At 40.4% G+C, this 21,742-nt stretch overlaps 1 protein-coding gene across 3 annotated transcripts in view; it reads right to left on the reverse strand.

The window, feature by feature from the left end:
• Positions 1-2,105: 2,105 nt before the first annotated feature.
• LOC136466984 (uncharacterized) overlaps positions 2,106-21,742 on the reverse strand; it is a 75,118-nt gene continuing 55,481 nt past the window's right edge. The window contains exons 7-12 of one of the 3 annotated variants that reach the window (XR_010761515.1): positions 5,434-5,524; positions 4,539-4,860; positions 3,872-4,256; positions 3,671-3,787; positions 3,108-3,454; positions 2,107-2,901 (exon numbers count right to left, since the gene is read on the reverse strand). The gene's annotated coding sequence lies outside the window, so the exon portion shown is untranslated. Of the gene's footprint in view, positions 2,902-3,107; positions 3,788-3,871; positions 4,257-4,538; positions 4,861-5,433; positions 5,525-21,742 lie in introns of all 3 variants that reach the window. The other 2 variants (XR_010761514.1, XR_010761516.1) reach the window with 2 other exon arrangements.

Genomic DNA, 21,742 nt, shown 5'->3' on the forward strand with positions numbered 1-21,742 from the left:
CTTCCATAAAACATCGTTGAACATGGACCTTAGCCTTGCAGCTTGTCTCTTGTCCTTTTCCCTTATGGCAAAAAAATTGGATGAGTTCGAGAACAGAGCTGCCCCATACACAATGATGTTATTAATTCAAGGAAAATAGCAGAACTGCACTTCCTGTAACCAAAGGAATCATGTACAAATGTCCTTTTCCATTTGGCATCATAGATTTCTTCGATTTTTCAATCACAAAAAAGCCACTAGTGATTCAAGAATAAAATTAATCCCCTATCCAATCATTAATCTCAAAGTCTATTTTTGTTCATGTCATCACTTTTAAGTAGTTTGACAACTTGGAGACTTTGTAAGGAAGTGACAAGGTCAACCCTAGGAAATATATTGAGCACACCACTCAAATAATAAACACCCCTTCCTAATCATATTTCTATATAAATCCTCCTTATTCTAAATCAACCTTTTCCAAACAGCATGATGAAACTTGAGGTACCAGTGCCAGCTCCAGCGCGTACAAGCTCAGCATAAAAGCAAACCACCAAATTCCTAGGTAGCGCAAACATGCATTTATAGATCCCCGGCCAAAGAGAGAACGGACGGAGGAACATAATTTTTCATACTTTAATACTTTCTCCATTCGAATCATGGTAAATTCTAAGACGTTTTGTTTTTTCTAGACACATAGCTCTATGCACTTAGATATACACTATGTCTAGATACATTGTGATGTAAAACTGTCTTATAAATTGAAACAGAGAGAGTATTAGATATATAGATATTGATGCTTTGGCCCTCTTAATCATAGGAGCGAGGGACAATAGACTGAGGAACTGAGGACATAATTTTCCATATTTTAATATTATTAGTATTATAGTTATATAGATATAGATACTTATGTATTTTTTAGAAAACTGCAGATTATCTGTTATTCCAATAATTTTGATGACAATGGAACAATACAAGAGAAGAGGACGCTCACTAGGAAACCAAAAACCATCTAAATTTTGGTGAACAACCTCCTCACAATGCACCCCAAAAATTCAACTACATCTTTTTTTTTTCTTTTAGAGAGAAAGTTCAACAACATCTTTGGTCCTATGTGACTTCTATCAACTTTAGCTTTCGGCATCGGAAGGTTTTTCCATCCTGGCTTTGCAAATTGATGTAACTGCTAATAATTAGCTCCTTGGATTCAAACAGATTTAGCTAATAATTTAGCTAATTGCTAGCTGAATATCCAACTAACAACTATCTTACTCGTTGAACCAAACTATCTTACAATTTGTTCCTATGAAATCATGGATATGGACATAGCCACATAGGGTATAGGTCTCAGCTAGTTGGCATACAACTTTTCCTAGATAAAACATGTTGAAAGATACACATGGTAAAAATTTATAATATATGTTACTAGAGGACATTTTCAGCATCGGCACCCGTGTCCAGTACGAAAATGTCCGAGTCGGCACCTAATGAGAACCTGAAAACAAATAACATGGGAAATATCAAGCTTGTCTGAAATATGTACCAGTGAGTCAAATTGTTCAGCTCTAAATGAATAATAAGGGAAGCCACCAACACAATTGCCTTCATATACAATTTGTCCTCCAAGGATTCAAGACTCAAGGAATCATAATAACCATCAGAAGCTTAGCATCATAGACATCCTAACGGATGTTAAAAATAAGGTTTTAAATCTCCGGCTATAGCTGACTATAGCTGTTTGAGGCTGATCAAGCTATTTGTGTTTATGTAGAACTTAACGGCTATAGCCCCATTTAGCCTCCACTATAGCTGTTTTAGAGGTCATCAGCAAAATACCTTTAGCCGGAGATTTAAAACCTTGGTTAAAAGCCAACTTCTTTAGTGTGGCTGACGTTATGTATCTAAAATAATTGGAGCAATAAGTAGTTAATTTATTTTTAAAAAAACTCCCTCTTGTCATTATTATCATATCATAAATTCACAAAAGCTTTGCTAAAATATTGAATCACACTTTCAGCTAAAGAAAAATGCAAGTGGAAACAAGTTTTCTATTGATATCAGAAAAATGCAAATGGCAAAAGATGTTAGAAACTCATAATATATTCATTAGTTAGCAGCTTATACTCTCTGTACATACTTTAGGATTTATATTGATTGATACAGAATAAAAAAAAATGGACTAGTGCTACTGATGCAGAGGCAGGATGTTTTGAGATTTATGTATAACAAATTTGACTATCGAACATGATTTTCATTTTTCCCTAAAATAGTGGATCATTGAGAAACATTAGCTGTGTCACAAACAACCGACACATCACAATATCTATTAGTACTCCAAAAAACTTTCATTACTACGCCATCGCTAAAAATACACCATGGTAGTATTTGCTCCTGGCTGTTCCAACAGCTCAATGGTTGTGGTTACATACTGCATTGGAATGAACAATGTCAGTGATTAGTAAACAGACAATTCGAAATGGAAAACATTTAGATACTACATGTTTATACTGAATCATAACAGAAAGAGGTTTTTTCTCTAGATTGCAGATGTGATACTTCAATTCTAACTGGAATAACTATTCTTGATGCTTCAAGGGATAACAGAGCCACAAGTAATTAATTTTTTTATTAAAAAAAACTCCCTCTTAAACCTTGACTCAAAATTATTTGACCAGAAGCTTCTTCTCCATTCAAAAGACAAACTGAACAACAATGTTTCTTCTTTCGAAATGAGAATGGAAAAAGGAAATCATATCTTCTCAATTGTGATGTAATATGATGGTCGATGGAGTTAGGTCAGGATGAAACCAGCAGTTTCCTTTATTGTTGCTTCTGCTCTGGTTGTGGATGTTGCTGCAACAGCTGCTGTTTCAGAGCTGGTTGCATAGGAGCAGAAGGTGCACCCTTGTGTTCCTACAGAAGTGCCTAGACAAGGTATACAAATAAAATAGAATCTTTTAGAATACTAGCAGATTCAGAATGCATATCAAATCAATACCAACAACACATGCAAAAGGAACTGGCAGTGTGCTCCATAAGGCAAAGTAGTCACAGGCACTGGCTGTGGCAGATTCGGAATAGCATAGATTGATAGCACACCAACCATACAAATGTCGAATTTTTCTTGTCACCTGAAGGACAGAAGTAATTCACGCCAACAACACTGACATGAAGTCGATCTTTTCCTTGCCTGCCTGCTGCATCAGATTGTTTAAAAGATAAACAGATTGTAATGCCTGCTGCATCACGAAGCAGAGATAACTTTGTGACCCTCGCCTGGTGTTGCTATTACGGGGACAACCCTTGTAATGCCTCTAGAATTGCAGCTTGCTCCCTACTACTAAATATTGATTCTCTCCTAACCAATTCATAGTGATTGAATTCCTTCTATGGTTCCACATGATCAATAGGTGGTGTGCTGGAGGCGCAGAGATCATATGTCGACCTGGCCCATGTCCATTGGGAGTTCTATGCAATACTGCAACAACATTTTTGTGGGAAAAAAGTATGCCTTTAGTATTGTATTGTACTATAGAAAGGATACTCTTCCAAAAACTGCTATCCTATAAAGTCCTACACAAGCAGAATTTTACATTGAAACTTATGCGTTACAAACTTGTTACTTTCCCTTATGTGATCACTTACATTCAGAATCATATAAGAAAAGCAGAGATAGGAATAAGTAGGAAACAACCTCAGTGCATCAACAATTCTGGTACCGAGATCCCCTGCAGTGTGGACTTGGATTTTGGAAACATGACCACATGAATTGCCATTGCTCCTTCAAATAATCTGTGCCTCTGCACGCAACCTGCAGCACAGTTTTAGCTTCACATCAAATACCTCCGCTCAGACTGATGTCGGAGCAACTTTGCAGGATGTTTTTTTTCCTCACCTGGCTTGTCAATGACAAGCGTGACAGCATCCCTGTGCACAGCCCCACATAGCACGGCAGGCAACATGGATTGCCCAGAACTTAGAGCAACTCCCATAGGAGATCCCCAATCTATTCCATTCTCCATCTTTTAAAGGTACCACGTCATTGTTTGTGCAATTCTTTCCTTTGTGATGGGATCACACAGGTTTCAAGCCGACAGGTATCGCGCTTCCTCCCTTCCTTCGCCTGACCTGAAGAAGTGAAGCAACCCGCCGCCAGCTGCACAGTCAAAACAGGACTACAGGAAGCACCCTTAATCATGCTTGTGAAATATCACTCAAACCAATAGTAACAATACCACCATTAGTTATGCTTGTGAAATATACACCTCCATCCATTGTTCCTGTAGTACAGAATGCCAATTATTATTGGTCAAATATTAAAGACTGAAAGAAACAATTATTGAATTAAAGAACAACTAGACAGAGAGCACTGGACTGAATGGTTGCAGATTCAAAAGTGTTTGAAATAAAAACTCTCAAAGAGCAGCAATATCTCTACTCCCCTATATCCCCACAGTAGAAACAACTAAAGTTATTTATGGCACTGTCAAAGACTAAGGACATACTAAAAATGAATGGAGGCACATACATGCGAAACATACAGGAATTGTAGGGAACAGTACCTTCAAATATGCTGCGTTCTGGGCTTCTGGCATGCCACTCAGATGGTCAGACCATTGTTGCATTCCATTGCAAAAGCTTTCTTTTGCTTTCCTTGAGACCATTGTAGATACACAATACTATTAACAATAACCAAATGATTTTAAAATATTTTCTGTGCTCAATCATAGAAACCAAGCCCTCCCTTCTCTTGCTGCACAATTTACTCATCCAAACGTATGTGGAACTAAGGAACTGTGCTGGTTGTCACAGATCCAAATGACCTTCCGAGGCAGAACAAACAATAAAATACCCATCTCACAAGAAAAAAAACATAACTGGCCCCTACAAAAAAAATCGGGTGTTCAATGATGGTTGAGATTTATCTAAGAAAAAAATGAATTTGCTTGTATTATGAACCAATCTGGCACAAAAGATCTCATCACAAATGGAATGAGAGAGACACAAGAAATAAATTAAATTAAGATAATTTTTTTAGACATGGCTGGAAGTTTTATTTTATTGCTACTATTAAACAAAGCTACTATTATGCATATTAAACTTATCCATTATTAAGCAGAATATCAACTATCAACAACACCACTAATGGCTAATTTGGTCTTATTTCTAGCTAATCAAAGGCACTGCTGTTACTAAATATCTTAGTTAAACATTCAAGTTCAGTCGCTGGAGACCTTAATAAGCTACATTAGTCTGCTCATCAAGTGTTTGTACATATTGCTGTAGAATCAAATAATAAGGTCTGCAGAACTTTTCCTTCAAAATCAGCTATTTAACTCTATTGATGCAATATGTTACAGGCTACTTTATAAGTAAGGTCAGAAGGGAAAGGCAAGGGATAAACATGAAAGGTTGACAGAATACCAAAAGCGAGAGAAAAAGAAAGAGAATATTTACCATGATAAGAAGGCTGAAGGAGGCGCAACCACATCTCTACACCACCCCCCAAACACCCCTCGTCCCACCACCACCAATGTTCCTCTTATGCCTGTGGTAACAAAAGGAGAATGGGTAAATTTAGAATTAATTGCCCCATTACTTACAAAACAAAAATGTTAGACGTGCATGACGCACATCCTATGGAGGCCTCCCACACGACACCAGACCACACTAGAGTAGGTTGAGATGTCTTCGATCTATGCCTTTCTGCAACTACCTCTTCTGGTGTCTTGCATAGCATGGCACTGACTTGGATGCCTTTTGAGTTTGTGGTTTAGGTGGAACAGCAGCAGCAAAAGAAGTGATGGAAGCTTGAGCAATTTTCGTTATTTCCTGCTTAACCTTTGTCCCCGAACTTGGTACTCTTACTGGTTCAGCTTCAGCAGCTTGTTCACCTTCACTCTCTTCATTTGCATCTTGTTCTTGTTCACCATCTTTGGCCACTTGCACAAATACAGTCCTTGTTCAATACAATCCTTGTGTTCTTCTTCAATACAATCCTCGTGTTCTTCTTCAGGTAATCATGCATCTCTTCCCTGACTAGTTCAGGTGCTTTTGGGCACTTTTCTGCATTCACATAACCGCCAACAAGGTGTTGCTTGAACCTTCTTATTCCTGTAGGAACTATCTTCTTACAAAATACACACTGCACAAAATCCTTCTTCATAGGATCTGGCCACCACCCATACTTCCATTCTGGGTCTTGAGATCGAGCCTCTCTTGGGATCTTGAACTTGGGCAGCAAGATCTGATGGCAGCACTGATATTGCCTTTTCAACAAGGGTTGAAACATCTAGAGCAGCTGAGGAAGCTGAGGCAGCAGCACCTGATGGAACGCTTGAATCTATAGCGGCTGAACCCCCCTCAGGGTCAGGCATGGTCACTTCAACCACGAGCTGCCTCGTTCAACCCAATTAATAGACGACCAGATAACATTGGTGGTTGATGCACCTAAACATTAGAAACAAACACATGGCAATATCAGGATATCTGACCTATTAAATTACCAAATGGCTAAAAACAGCCCAGTTAACAACAGTTCTTTAACCACCAAAAGGAAATGTTATCAGTTATTAAAGAGTAACAGAATGGGCAATTATATATACAGGTGTACTAAGCAGTACAGCTGCTTGAGACTTGAGAGATAACCGATAGTGTGAAAGTTATCACATTTCAGTACCCAAGATGTAATTGCAACTTTTCTTAAGATCAATGATTGGAAAGTTGCAATCAAACATCAATGAACATAAAACAAGCAATTGCGATTTATTCAGTTAGAGAATGACCAAAACTAACCCTGCTACCATGAGTATTATAACCACCAAGACGCAAGGTAACTCAGTATTCAAGGGTAAGCAAAAAGGAAGTAACTTACGAAGAATAGCAACAACAGCTTGTGAATCTTCAATCAATTGAGTACCACACTCAGTTCACCAAACGTTATGGCTTATATTTCTTGCATGGTTTTTGATAATCTTCCTCTGTTTGACATCTTCGTTAGCTGCCATAGCAAATTCTTTCTTTCTTTAAGTTTTTTAGAGGAAGCTGCCATAGCAAATTAAATGCGCTTGATCCATATTACAACGATCAACTAGCAAGGGATAAGGCCAGAGAGAGAGAGAGAGAGAGAGAGGAGGGAGGGAACATCAAACAGGTGCTGTAATAATTTGAGCCCTTCCTATATGAAATGAAAAGAGTTGCACAAAAAAAATCCATTAACTTTTGTTCATAAAGAACACCAAACACTAAACCATCAGTCAGGGACAGACATGGTCTAACCATACGTGACTTCTATACCTCAGCTTTTATGCAACCAGAGGTGAACCAAACTTTTATTGCTTTTATTCCTAAGAAAATACAGCCGATTTTGCCTCAAGACTTCAGGCCGATTAGCCTCTGTAATGTCATTTATAAGGTTATTGCTAAATGACTGAAGCCTCATCTCCCCAATTATATTGACCAATCCCAAGCCGCCTTTATTAAGAATAGGCATATCTTCTCCAACATAGTTATTGCCCAGGAGATTATGCACCGTAGTACCCCCAGTCAGACCCATGACTCCGGTCCGATAGCTTTTATACATACCCCAAAAATCTCTATGTATGGGCCTCGGTCATATATATTTCCATTATTATTAATTATTTTCCCTCTCTCCTCACCGAATCGGGTATTTTTCCTCTCGGACGAGGTTCAGAGCCATTATTATGTATATAAACAATTTGTCCTTTGCCTGTGCTTTTGCATTGGTAAGCCAAAAATGCATGCCAGCTGCACAGGATGTACTAAATAAATCAGGTGACCAAAGTGCTTCGTCTCAAATTCAAATTAGCAGAAGTAAGAGCATCTTTTGAGCCATTAGGCCAAAGGAGTAGCACATGCCATCATATATAACACTTATAGAATGCTAGATCCCGATTAGGGCTTATTATAGGTGAAAGCCATATCCCAGCAGCCTGAAGATCAAATTTAGGGGCATATAGAACCGTGTCTCTCCATACTCATCCTCTAGTTCCTTGTGGATCTTATCACTCTTTCCCGCTTTTATGTTTCATCATCATAACTGATGAACTGTAAAATGAATATCATTACTGTGTGAAAGAAGGAAAAAAATATTGTGTGAAAGAAGGGAAAAAACACAATCAATTATTTATACTACAAAAGATCGAATGTGATGGTATTAACTTAGCACAGCTACTGAACGCCTTCTGTTCAAAGTTTCCATAAATTTCACCCACATATGCCTTGGTTTGTGTAACCAAGTATATATACAAATATAACAGAGGAAGCAAAAGAAACACTTGAAGCTTAACATCTTGTAACACTAGCAAGGTACCGGAACTTTCAACCAAGTTGTCAAAAACGTTAGTTACAAAAAGGACCTCAAAATCTAAGCACTAATCTTTTCGAAAGCAAGAGCTAATCATGTATCACAATACAAGACATTTCTTTTGATGGAATATATTACGCTATCTAAAACACCATAAGATGATTGCCATAATCTTCAGTTTCCTATGAAATTTCAAATTTCTAATATCCCTTCAGCTAGTAAATTTAAAAGGAAAATATTTTCTAAACAAATGATTGCACCAAAACAGATTCCAGTTTACAAAATCAGGAGCTAATAACCATATTGTTCCAATTTCCAAGAAGTATTACATGCTTTAAGCTAATAATTGAATGGTTGACAGTGTTATACAGTCGGCTAGTCAACAACCAGTCTGGCTAATAGGGCCTAGTCAGTCCTGGTCATCCTGTACATTCCATGACATATACTATAGAGTACAACTGTATGAATCAAGCAGCAAGGGTATAAAAGAACTAGAAGTTGGTCACTTACTTGTGAAAGTACTACTCCATTGTCGAGAACTCAGTGCTCAGCTGACAACACCTCAACATTAAGTAGTCCAACTGTTGACACAAAATGTGACGTACTGTGCCTCACACACAGCAAGCCGAAAAGCGTGGCTTCAATTGGGTTCCCGGGTGTTTCGTGATCCGGAAGCGTGCCAGTCAGTTTGACCTGAAAACTAACAAGGGATAAAACAATTAAATGTCAAACCGGAACATGTCGGGTAATACCGGACAGTTCCACATGTACGGCCCTGAAGCCACTTACAACGACATACGGCTATAGAGAGCTGTCTGCCAACAAATTCATAAACCATTCAGCTAATCGTAAGGTAAATGCACGTAAAAACCTAATTGCCGAATGCATGTGCATGGGAAGACACGTTTGAACAAGTGAAATTAATTATGAGTTAATGCATAACCAAGCTCGGCAATCCAACCGAATTGGGATCCATGAAGAAGGAACGTACAAATAAAAGCGATTAAACTAAACTAAAACCTGCATCTGCCGCACGATACCTAGTTTCGTTAAAGCTTAAACGTGATTAACATGCATGAACCCGCAACATGTGACAATCTAGATTAAGACAATTCGGCCACTATGAGCATGTTATCTATTTTGCAAGGGTAATATAAGAATAGACAATGATCGTTGAAGCACGAGTAAAACCACAAGAGAAAGAAGTCCGAACAATATCAATCTAGATTGGGCAGAAGTGTGTTACAAATATATAAGAGGTTTAAAACATGCAACACTGGATAACTTAATGAATCTATTTAGATTTGCCATATCTAATATAGAGCCGATAACTATCTCGCCTTCACTAAGCATATGAGTAAACGCCTGCCGCACGGTATCTACTCATAAACGAAGCATAAGCAAAGACTTCTTGATTGTCAAGCAAAGATCCGCCGCACGACCATTGAAAACAAACAAGACTGCTTGCACCATGTCTAAATTCACCGCATGATACTAAACATGATAACAAGGTTGTCGGAACTTACGGAGGTCGACGGATCGATGATTCCTCTCGAAGAACTCGACGACACGACAAGAGGACTCGAAAGTTGGCACGGGGCCGGTTGTATTGATTTGGTTGTGAACACTTCTTACAATGGTCGAGGGTCAACATTTATACCCTAGACAAAATGTGAGTCCTAAAGGACTACGATTTACAAAGGAACTTCTAAACAAACTTGGAAACTTACGATTCCTTACCCTAAACTTATAGATTCCTTTATTAATACAACTCTCATCTTTCCGATCGGTCTTGCCTGCCATCTTCTGTTTTCCCGAATGGAGTTACCGCCTTCCAGAATAACCGACCGCACAAGCATTTAGCCAACCGCTTGCGTTGTTTGCCGAACACCCTTCTTCCCACATGTGGGTCTACCTGTCATCTTCCAGAATTGACCAAAATCCAGTGTTAACACATGCCCCCTCAATTTCGGGATAAAAGTTGTTTTATTCTGAAATTGACCACAAGCTCTTTCATCCTCCTAGGTCATCACCGTTCAAAACCGCAGCCGCTGCCCAAAAATTCAAGCTTTCAGCGCAACCTCGGACCTCCTTCCAATCTTCAATGGCGACCCAGGACGAAATTCTAGAGGTAAACTTCATTTATATTCGGCAACTTTCATCTCATCCTTCCGCTCCTCTTTTGATTTACTCCCCTCTGATTTCAATCATCTTCTAAAGGAGTACAAGAGCCAGATTTTGATCCCTTATGCTGCCAACCCCGACTCCTATTTCCTCGGCCCAATGGGAAATCTTGACCCTTCTGAAATCATTGAGAAGGAAACCCAAAGAATTCCTTTCAAGTCTGGGATTACCTCACCAAACCGATGGCCAAACACATTCAAGAATTGGCCATTTCCCCCAATCACCGGATGGCGTAACTGGTACAGGAGAATGTTGGAGAAGAGCAGCAGCCACTGGGAAAGTCAGGACATCAGTCATTGTCTGGAGTTATCTTTAGCAGAGACCCAGGAATGATTCCCTTCTGATAGCAGCTTCTCACTTTTGGTCTGACGCCACCAATGCCTTTATCTTTGGTCATGGTATTATGACCATCACTCTAGCCGACGTATTCATGATGACTGGTTTGAATGTGTCATTGCCAGTATATCCTTATAAGTACAAGAGCAAGAGTAATCAAAGAGCCGTCAATTCTGGATGTGGATGGATCAAACATATCCAGAACTATATGAATGCATCTGGCACCGTTTCTGACAAAGAGTTGAAAGCCTTCATGAATATGTGGCTATGCAGATTCATCTTCTGTGGAAAATCCAATGAACCAACCCTGAATCACATGGTAATGGCTGAAGACTTAGCTGCAGGCACCCAGATCCCATTAGGCAAATATCTTTTAGGGTCTGCTTATCATATGATGCATCAGATCACCCTTCAGATGCGCCACGGTGGAGAAATTTCTTGTGTAAATGGTCCCTGGTGGCTAATTCAAATGTGGCTCCAACTATATATGCATCAGATAACCCCTGTGAGCCTCTTCAACCTAAGTTTCCCCTCAGTTAACTATGCTGAGGGCAGCACAGCAAAGGTTAAGGCTTGTCAGACTTATGGGGAAGCAGCAGCATCTATAAGCATTGATATAGACATTGGTCATCTCTTCAAGCTATTTTTCAAAGGATTCGGCAATGTGCTCTGGTTTCCTTACAGAGAGAATGATGATCTGACTTTGCCCTGCAAGTTTAGCTATGAAATTGGTTGTTCAGGCCAAGAGTCCACAGAGATTTTCAACTCCTTTATCAAACCTTGCACTTTGCCAGCCGAATTTCATCATGGGAGATTAGTACAATCCACCTATGAATTCTATTATCCAAACATGGTGGCCAGACAATTAGGATGCGGCCAACTGCCTCCAAAATTCCTCTTCTCAACAATCATAAAATCAAGGGAAGTACTAACAGAAGGAATGGAAGCCAAGAAGGTCTTTGAATTAGGATGGGAATTACCAATATACGAACCATCTCCATTTGGGCTAATAGATGCTGCTCACCCTCTCTTTGTCTCTTGGTGGCAAGAATGGCACGCTCATATCTTCAATATATCAGTTCATTCTTTATGCAAAAACTTGCAACCCGATTTTGCTTCTGACAGTGAGGTAATTTCACTATACCCATCATTTCTTGTTCTTGAATCCATTTCTTATTTTAACATCTGGTCATGCACAGGATCTTGAGTTTACTCCCCCTGCCAAAGCAATTCAGTACTATCCGGCTGGCCCCAAACCTGCTCTGGGGTTTGATGCTCCAAACTTAAAGGAATTCATGAAAACTTCTGCAACTTTGGATTCAGCACCTCTAAAGGCACTCATGAGAACTCCTGCTACTTTAGCTGCTGCATCTTCCAGAGGAAAAAGCAAAAGGAAAACACCTAAAAGTTTTCTCTTACCCAAGAAACCAAGGACCAAGAAAGCCAGATCATCCCTTAAGGTATGAACCTTTTGTTTTCTTATCAGTTCAACCATCTTATTCAGCAGTAAGTCTGACTACCTCTACACTCACTTCTTCCATTGCAGCCACAAGTCGAAATTCCCATACTGGGTAATACCTCAGCGTCTGCAGAACCAACCCCTGAAGTTTCTACTGAAGATGAAGAAATCCATGATAGCGAAACTTCAGAGACCCATGAAGCTGAAGGTTCAAAGGCTCATAAACCCGATGAGACTATAGGTAACACTGTTCAACCAATTCTCCTCTCCTTTCTCTTTAACAACATCTATCTCTTATGCTCATTATCATTTACTTTACTGAGAATAGATGAGATCTTAGATGAACTGGCAAGGGAAACTTCTCCTGATCAATCTCTAGACCCATCTCTTCTGAACCTTCAATCAAGTCCTCCAACAAGCCAGGGTATAACCCATCCTGATGACCAATCAGCCCAACAGGTAATGCCTTGTCTCATACTATATTTTAGCAAAATTACCCAATCGGCTAACACCTTCTTTTTTCCTCTTTGTCTAGAAGAACATCACTAAACCGACCACCAGTTACTCCTTCTCTATTGAGGACTACATTATTGAGAAAGGTGAAGAGATCACTTCTCATCAAACTTTATCACTGGAGAATCAGGCTCGACTAAAAGAAGTGATTATTCTGCTGAATAAGGATACCATTAGTCTGGTTCAGGATGCAGACCAGATAAAAGACCTCCTTGAACTCATTGATCAAGATATCCCTTCTGCTCTCAAGGCTCCCCTAGAATCTGCAGCCCATCTTGATGATCACTTTGCTATGGTGAGAAGGGCAACCAAGAACATATCTTCGAGGGCCGCTCTGCAGAAGGATAGATCTTTGAAAAAACTGGAGATTAAAGATCTTCACTCTCATATCCAGACTACGAGAAATTCCTTGGCAACCTTGGAGCCTGAACTGAAATCCATGAAGGATGAAAAAATCAGACTAGAAGCTCAACTAGCCGAACTGAATGCCAAAATTCAGTCTCACAGGGCCCATATAGCCAATCTGCCGAAGAACATAGAAGCAACTTCACTAAAGATAGCTTCGATCATCAAAGAAGACCAGCAGATCAAAAATAAGTTATCCAGCATCCAGAGTTCCGAAGATGAAGATCAAAAAGTGCTAGATAATGTTAGCCGAATCAGGACCGAGGCCATAGAAGCAATCAATCATCTTCTGAACCAGTAGACATTAGGCTTGTAATAAACTTTAAATGTGATACCCTTTTTTCCTTGATTAAACAACTTTATGTTCACTTATTTTCATTCGTTCGGAAAAAAGCAATTGGCCATTTTCCCTTAAATTACTCGATTAGAATGTAGCCGATTGTCTCCATTCTTCCGATAACCGAACGAATCCAATCCAAATACTGTGAGGGTATAGCCGAACAATGTTGGCTCCAATAAATCATGGAGATATTCAAGCGACGTTCGACTTAACTCAGGCCTGGCCCAGTCCAGTAACGGCCTAGCCGAAAGGGAACAAACCTACTCCGCCGTTCGGGATTCTCGCCCCACAACCCCGTGGAATTCGCCACGATCTTTCGCTTCGGCTTATAAATAGACCTTTCCATTGGCCTTCATCACTATCTTTGCCTCAGCGTTCTCACATCCGTCTCTTCCACTTCCTTCATTCGATTCATTCCAGAAGGAAACCCTAACCTCCACCAAAGCAAATGACGAACAGTGGCAACCGTGGCAAGCGTCCTGCCGACAGAGAGGCTGAAGGAAGCAGAGCGTCGCGCTGCCGGCATCGTGGGTATGATTCGGTTCTTTGCCCCCTTTGCAATCTCCTCGTTCATCTATTAATTCCGATTTCCCCTTCCTCATTCATCAGGATAAGAGTCATCAGCTCCAGCCAATACCATCTCCTTCCTCCAGTGTCGGCAACTCAACCGGGAACTCCATCATCCGGCTCCTCCGGATCTTCCAGCTCCTCAAGCTCTTACCATTCCAACCCTTGGGGTTCGGCAGAGCCAGCAGATGCACACCATCCATACTCTCACGAGGAGGCGCTCAAGTTCCGCCAGGAGAGGGACGAAGCCCGGGAGGAGCTAGGCGACGTATCCAAGAAGTTCGGCATCGATCAAGCCGAATGGGAGGATCAGCGGAAACAATTCTGCGACGCCATCACCGGTTTGATATCCTCACTTAGTTTTATCATCCTGACTTCCTTTGCTTGCCGACCCATTTCTTCTTTCATGCCCAGCTCTTTCCGCGGAGAATGACCGCTTGAAGATGGCGGCGAACAAGATTGCCGACAAGGTGAATGCTCAGGGGGAGACATCCGAGGCACGCCTTGATGCTGTGGACGGCCGCATTGATCAGGCCGTCATCCAAGGTGTGCACCTCGGCGCTTCTCTCGGGCTGGCGGCAATGACCTCCCAAACCAACGAGGACTACTCCTCCCAGCCAGTTGGCTTCGTTGGAGGACGCCCGGACGAAGTCGACGACATCGATGAGCGTCTGGAGGCCTACGACGATCATGCTGCTGCCCTTGCCGAAATCACAAACCCCCAATCCGTCCTCAACAAGTTATTTGAGGAGTAGTTTGTATTAGGATGAACTTTATAAACAATCTCGTCTTTTGGAATAATATTTACTCCTTTGATTCTTTTTGGTAAAATTCCACTTGCGACTGTCAGAAAAAATGCTGAAAACAACCCAGTTTCAGACAAACATTTTTTGTGCTAGAGGCGATGCAAACTGCATCGGCTATTTTGTGCTAAAGGCGATATGAATGATATCGGCTATTCTCAGTCTTGTATCTGATTTTTAGGCTAAAGGCAATTTTTTCCTTGTCGTTTTTCTGATCTACATTCACGAACCAACCTCAACACTGGGATAGTATTTCTTAATAAATCTTCCATTGATAGCTCTGGTAAACTCTTCCCCAAATAAAGTCTTCAATATGTATGCATTGCCAGGTACACACTCTACTATTCGGAAAGGACCTTCCCAATTTGGAGACCATTTGCCGAATGCTCTATCCTTTGTTCCAACCGGCAATACAGTTTTCCACACCAAATCTCCTTTTGCGAATTGCTTCAGCCTAACCCTTTTGTTATAATACTTGGCGACGCGTAATTTATTTTTCTCAATATTTTCTAATGCCTTAAGACGAATCAAATGTAAATCTTCCAATTCATCCATCATCAGATTCTTATAGTTTTCTTCTGCTAATTCTTTCTGTAAAATAACTCGCCTTGATCCTGACCGCAGTTCCCATGGTAACACAGCATGATGTCCATAAACCAGTTCATAGGGAGACGTTTGAGTGGACCCATGACAAGCCATTCGGTAAGCCCACAATGCTTCATTAAGAACCAAGTGCCATTTCCTTGGTTTTTCATCAATCTTCTTCTGGATAATTTTAATCATAATCTTATTTGATGCTTCTGCCTGACCATTAGCTTGTGCATAATAGGGAGAAGAATTATACAACTTAATCCCCATACTTTTGGCAAAGTCACAGAATTCTGAAGAAGTAAATTGAGTTCCTTGATCAGTTGTTATAGTCTGAGGAATCCCAAATCTGTAAACTATATGTTCCTTAACAAAACTGATCATATTCTCTGACGTTACCTTCTTCAAAGGGATAGCTTCAACCCACTTGGTAAAATAATCCGTGGCCAAGAGTACAAATTTGTGTCCCTTACTAGAAGGAGGATTGATCTGACCAATTAAATCTATACCCCATCCTCTGAATGGCCAAGGCTTGATTATAGGATTCATAGCAGACGCTGGAATCTTTTGAATATTGCCGAATTTCTGACAATTGTGACACCCTTTGTAATATTCAAAACAATCTTCCAACATAGTTGGCCAAAAATAACCAGTTCTCCTAATTATCCACTTCATCCGATAAGCTGACTGATGTGCACCACACAATCCTTCGTGAACCTCATACATCACTTTCTTGGCTTCTTCTTGACTTAAGCATTTGAGCAATACTCCATCGATGGACTTGTAATATAACTGATCATCAAGAAACACAAATTTGAGAGCTTTGTACCTGAGTTTTCGGGAAACCTTTTGAGATGGATTTTTTAGATAATTGGTAACTTCGTATCTCCAATCACCATCTACTTGATCAGTATTTAAAACATCTTCTTCTATAGCAAAAATCTCCCGATTCTCTCGATATCCAGAAGCAGCTTGAGCTAACTTATTTGCTTCTTCATTGCACTCTCTAGGGACATGATGCAAGGTTACTGCCAGAAAATTCTTCAAAAGTTCTCTACATTCCTTATAATATTCTCTTAACACATTGTTCTTGCATTCATACTGACCATTCAATTGATTAATCACCAACTCAGAATCCCCAAAGATTTCGACAGCAGCGGCCTTTACTTCTATAAGAAGCCGAAGCCCTCTAATCAATGCTTCATACTCTGCCTGATTATTAGTAACATGAAATTCAATAGGAACCACGTATTCAAAAGTCTTTCCTTGTGGGGAAATCAAGAGAATACCAGCACCACCACCTTTGTTACAAGATGATCCATCGAAGAACAAAGCCCAAGGCACAATGCTTACCACTTCAACAGAAAGATCCCGATGTTGGGTAATAAAATCGGCAATAATTTGACCCTTTACCGCCTTTGCCGATTCATATCTTAAATTAAATTCCGACAACGCTAAAATCCATTTGCCAATTCTTCTATTCAAAATCGGCATTGATAACATATGCTTGATTACATCAAAACTAGAAACCACCACGCATTCGGAATTCAACAAATAGTGCCGAGATTTGGTACATGAGTAATATACACATAAGCAAAGTTTTTCTGCAGCTGAATACCTTGTTTCCGGGTCTAACAACTTTCGGCTAAGATAAGCTATGACTCTTTCTTTTCCTTCAAACTCTTGCATAAGGGCCGATCCTATCGTTAGGCTATCGGCCGCCACATACAACTTAAAAGGCTTGTCAAGTTGTGGAGGTACCAGCACAGGTGGTGCTTTCATATATTGTTTGATCTCATCAAAAGCCTTTTGTTGTATGTCACCCCATACAAATTTTTGATCTTTTTTGAGCTTCAATAAAGGGGAAAAGGGTAAAACTCTTTCTGAAAGATTGGATATGAATCTTCTTACAAAGTTGATTTTGCCTAACAATGATTGCAATTCTGTGAGATTAGTTGGCGGCACAACTTTGTCTATTGCTTCCATGCTCTTCTTACCAACTTCAATTCCTCCTTTATGAACTAAAAATCCCAAAAACTCACCAGCCGAAACTCCAAAGGCACATTTGTTTGGATTCATCTTCAAGCCATGCTTTCTTGTGCACTCCAGAGTCTTTCTTAAATCGGCTAAATGTCTTTCATGATTTCTAGACTTGACTACTACATCATCGATGTAGATTTCTACAATCTTGCCGATCAGCTCGTGAAAAATATAATTCATAGCTCTTTGATAAGTTGCACCGGCATTCTTTAACCCAAACGTCATGACTATCCACTCGAACAAACCAATATGACCAGGACATCTGAAAGCTGTTTTCGAAATATCTTCTATTGCCATAAAAATTTGATTATAGCCAGCATTACCATCCATAAAACTAATGACCTCATAACCTACTGCTGCATCTACCAGCAAATCGGCAACTGGCATTGGGTAACCATCCATGGGAGTTGCCTTATTAAGATTTCTGAAATCTATACAAACTCTCATTTTTCCATTTTTCTTGTATACCGGTACTATATTTGAAATCCACTCTGCATACTTGCATGGCCGAATGAAGTTTGCTTCTATTAATCTTTCAACTTCCTTCTTTACATCGGCTAATACCTCCTCTTTGTATATCTTCCGTGGAGGTTGTTTGTAAGGACGAAATCCAGGTTTAATGGGTAATCGATGCTCAACAATGGAACGATCCAATCCAGGCATTTCCGTATAATCCCAAGCAAAACAATCTTTAAACTCTTTCAACAGGTTTATCAACTTTGATTTATATTCTGGGTCTAACTTTGCACTAATATACATCGGTCTTGGCTTAGAATCATCACCAACATCAATTTCTTCCAATTTATCAGCCGACATAAAACCACGTCCCAACTTTCCTTTGTTGCCATCGACAGGATTTCCCATTAAAAATTACTATGAGAGCCGACTGCTTGGATCGGCTGTTGGTCCTCGCTGAAAACATTCACAGGACCTTCTTTCCACACTTTTCCGGAGAAACAATCAACGCCTTCATATTCCCAATAGGTAGACTCTGTAGCAGCAACACTTACCGAATCATCAGCATGTACAATTTCAACATCATCTCCAATCCATTGAATGAGAATTTGATGCATGGTTGAAGGAATGCAGCAATTAGCATGGATCCAATCTCTGCCCAAGAGTAGACTATATGCCCCCTTGCCATCAATGACAAAAAAGGTAGTAATCAGAGTTTTCGATCCAATGGTCAACTCGACATGGATAGCACCTCGGGTATCGGAAGGATTGCCAGCAAAGTCTCTGAGCACCATGTCAGTTTTCAACAATTCTTCATTAGTCATCCCAAGTTTCCTGAAGGTAGTATAAGGCATGATATTGATAGCAGCCCCTCCATCGACAAACATCTTAGTTAAAGGCTTGCCATTGACATATCCCTTTAAATAGAGTGGTCTCAAGTGACGATTCTTGATTGGTTTATCAAAAACAGCCTGCTGTGTTAATACAAGCTGAGCCATCAAATCCTGACATTCACTTTCATCAAAATCAGAGTACACCTCTTCTTGGACATCTTGGCTTTCGGGAGCTATAAACTCTGATGGGAGGAAGAAAGCCATGCAAGCATTAGCCGAATGACCACATCCATCAGGCTTCTTTTTAGGACGCCATATTTGCTTTGTTTCGGCAACTTCCAATTCCAGCTCCCTATTCCTCAACCGTTGCACTCTTCTTTTCTGACTTTTCCTCAGGCCTGAAGGACACCACTGTCCTTTTTGCCATACGTATTTATAGAAGTCAGCTTCCTCATCATGCACTCTATTATGAATCCAACCCGAACCTGCAACTCTTTTCCTTTGCTGATTCTCAAAGCCACCTATCTTTAAGCGCCGATCATCTTCAGGAACCTTTGTTCCAAGTCTTTCATAGACGGGACGGCGATTGACTCGAGATTGCCTATACTCGGAGTACTGAACACTACACTCCGGACAATTATTTCTTGCAGGCAACCTCAAACCTTCATTCCAACAATGCCTAAAGAACGAACAACCCCAATAAGACTGCTCCTGTTCTGTCATGTATTTTTCTTGCTCCCTTCGGTATACTTCTTCCTCATACCTCTGGCGTTCTCCCATAAACCATTGCTTCTTATAGTATTCCTTCTCTTGTTCCCTCTACCACTTGTTTAGCAAAATACGTGATGTAACTCTGGGTTCGGAAGTTTGACCTTTTTCGGTTCGGCTATTCTGAAACCGAATTCGTTGCTGCAGCTCTTTACTGGTGACTTGCCGATCCGGGTCAACAGCACCACTCTCCTTTGCTCTATCAGAAGTCAACACCTTCACCTTGCCTTTACCTTTGAGATCATTGGCTGAGACCATATTCACAGAGAAAGAAATCATATTTTGTGGAAAAGGCTGATCATCAATTTTCATCTTACCATCAAACCTCAAATGTCCCTCTTGGATAGCTTTCTGGATTCGTATTCTGAATACTCGGCAATCATTAATAGAATGAGAATTAGTGTTATAGAAACCACAATACTTTTTGTCTTTCACTCCTTCAGGACGTAGCATAGGATGTCCTTCCGGCAGCTTGATGCGCCCTTCCTTTATCAACAATGCAAAAAGTCTATCTGCCTTAGTAACATCAAAATCATAGGTCCCCTTTTGTTGCTTCAACCAACGTTGACTAACTTGAGTGGGTTCCTTTGCCCAATTTAACTCAGCTGCAGCTATCTCATCTTCATCAATATACTCAGTCGCTTCATCCAGAAAACCTTGATACACCTCATTAGTGGCATTGTTCTTCTGAAAGCGATTATCTCTCCTAAATCCTTGGGCTTGGTTACTCATAGCCGCTAAACGCTGTGCAAGTTGGCCAAGATCATCAAACTCCAAACCAAACAACTTCTCCCTGATATTCGGTAACATTCCTGCTATAGCTATTCCAGGTAGTTGATCATCTGGTAAATTTAAAGAATAACACATATTCTTGGTCTCCCTAAATCTGCGAAGATATTCCAATGGTGTCTCATTTGTTCTCATCCTCAGACTCATGAGATCAACTAACTTCTTCTCATTAGTACCCGTATAGAAATATGAATGAAACTTCTGTTCTAGTTCTGCCCACATACCAATGGAATGAGCTGGTAGAGACGTGAACCATGTGAAAGCTGGTCCTATAAGAGACAAAGGAAAATATCGAATTCTCCAAGCTTCATCTGAAGCAGCTTCTCCAAGCTGCATTAAGTATCGACTGACGTGCTCTATGGTACTAGTATCATCTTGACCAGAAAACTTAGTTAAATCTGTCGGAGGCTTCACCCTTGGAGGTAACGCCACTCTGTTGTACCATTCTGGATAAGGAGACTTGTATGAATAGGATTGATTCTTTGGCTTCAAGCCGAACTGATTTTGCATCATATCGGCCATCCTGTGCATCAAAACATCAATGCCTGGATCCTGATTTTCTTGTACTTGCACTCCAGAAGGCAATCCTGAAACACTTCTATACCCTGGATTTGGCATAGCATTGATAGCACTGTAATCAGTAAATTCTTGATACCCATCACCATACATATTCTTTTGCAATCTGTTTGATATTGGAGAAACTCTATAAGCCGAAGGTGGCACTTCCCCTGTGGTACCAAATGCCACCTGGCCATAGGTGGGATGTGATTGCTTTTCAGTATGAGTCAATCCACCTATATTTGAAGGCGACGCTACTTCTTTTCCAACAGACCTCTCTTGATGCTTTGGAACATTGAAAAGCATCGGCCCATTGAGTGGTCCAACATTTTCTTCGAAGTATTTATCAACCATTGGGCCAAAAGTACTGATCATGATTGCCCGAAAGGTATTCAGAAAAGCTGTGTGACGGTTTGTCATGGTTTCTCCCATGGCTTTATAGATCAGGGCTGCCATCTTCTGAGCATCTTCCTCTTCAGTGTAATCAGTTTGATGCGGAAGAAGAACCCTTGGCATTGACTGCTTTGGAAACACTTTATTGCTCTTGTTTTTGGAAAAAGACATCAAACACTTCTGTTGGTATTGCTCACATGCTTGTAGCACTAAATCCTTGTAATTATCTGGCAATTCTGCCATGCTTACGTCCAGAACATGATCATTGTTGATCTCAGATGCCATCTTGAACTAGCAGACGGTCCCACCGGGCGTGCCAAAAAGTGTGTTGACACAAAATGTGACGTACTGTGCCTCACACACAGCAAGCCGAAAAGCGTGGCTTCAATTGGGTTCCCGGGTGTTTCG

This window comes from Miscanthus floridulus, chromosome 7 (genome assembly GCF_019320115.1).
Source record: "Miscanthus floridulus cultivar M001 chromosome 7, ASM1932011v1, whole genome shotgun sequence".
Taxonomy (NCBI): Eukaryota; Viridiplantae; Streptophyta; class Magnoliopsida; order Poales; family Poaceae; genus Miscanthus; species Miscanthus floridulus.